The sequence below is a fragment of the Nerophis lumbriciformis genome, linkage group LG03 (genome assembly GCF_033978685.3).
Source record: "Nerophis lumbriciformis linkage group LG03, RoL_Nlum_v2.1, whole genome shotgun sequence".
NCBI classification, from domain to species: domain Eukaryota; kingdom Metazoa; phylum Chordata; class Actinopteri; order Syngnathiformes; family Syngnathidae; genus Nerophis; species Nerophis lumbriciformis.
The window spans coordinates 49952501-49953661 of record NC_084550.2 but is presented as its reverse complement, the minus strand read 5'-3'; positions in this window follow the sequence as shown (position 1 = coordinate 49953661).

The window sequence follows — 1161 nt, the reverse complement described above, 5'->3', positions numbered from 1 at the left end:
AACGCTCAAGAGAAGTAATATTCAGTAAAACTTTATATTTATATGTACAAACACATCCTGACATTTTATTACCGTATTTTTCCGACTATAAGTCGCAGTTTTTTTTCATAGTTTGGCCGGGGGTGCGACTTATACTCAGGAGCGACTTATGTGTGAAATTATTAACACATTACCGTAAAATATCAAATAATATTATTTAGCTCATTCACGTAAGAGACTAGACGTGTAAGATTTCATGGGATTTAGCGATTAGGAGTGACAGATTGTTTGGTAAACGTATAGCATGTTCTATATGTTATAGTTATTTGAATGACTCTTACCATAATATGTTACGTTAACATACCAGGCACGTTCAGATCGGACCTACTTGGGTTTCAATATTTGCCACAAAGTGCAGCATGGGCGTGCACAAGTGGACATTCATGATCACTAATATTCCCCCAGTAGGGCATCTGGATATGTTTACAGACATAAATACAACAGCTGGGATTTAAATGATTGAATCGCTAGACTTGAAGAATGTTCATTCAGTTTCATTTTGCAGAAAAAAAAGACTGGTAAGTCATTCTGGCTTTAAGAAACACTCAAGAAAATTGTTTCAGTTTCGTTAACAGTTTCATTTGTTTATCAAGCAAAGTGAAAAAAATATGGAATTACCGTATTTTTCGGACTATAAGTCGCAGTTTTTTTCATAGTTTGGCCAGGCTCCAGTGCGCCTTATATATGTTTTTTTTCTTTTTTATTATGCATTTTCGGCAGGTGCGACTTATTCTCCAGTGCGCCTTATATATGTTTTTTTCCTTTTTTACTATGCATTTTCGGCAGGTGCGACTTATACTCCAGTGCGCCTTATATGTTTTTTTCCTTTTTTATTATGCATTTTCGGCAGGTGCGACTTATACTCCGAAAAATACGGTACTCAATTCCGAGGAAAAAATGAAGGAATCACCGTGAACATTCTCATTTTCAAAGTAAAAACCTGCATCAGATGACATCTGCTCATTAGTCTACAGTTAGAAAGGAGTGTTCACACCTTTGCTGTTGCACCAGGTGGATTGACATGAATCATGTCAATTGAAACAAAGCATTTGGATTTATTTGAGTGTTTCTTAAAGCCATTTGAAACAACTTTAGTTGTGTTTAATGTCTGTTACCTGCCTT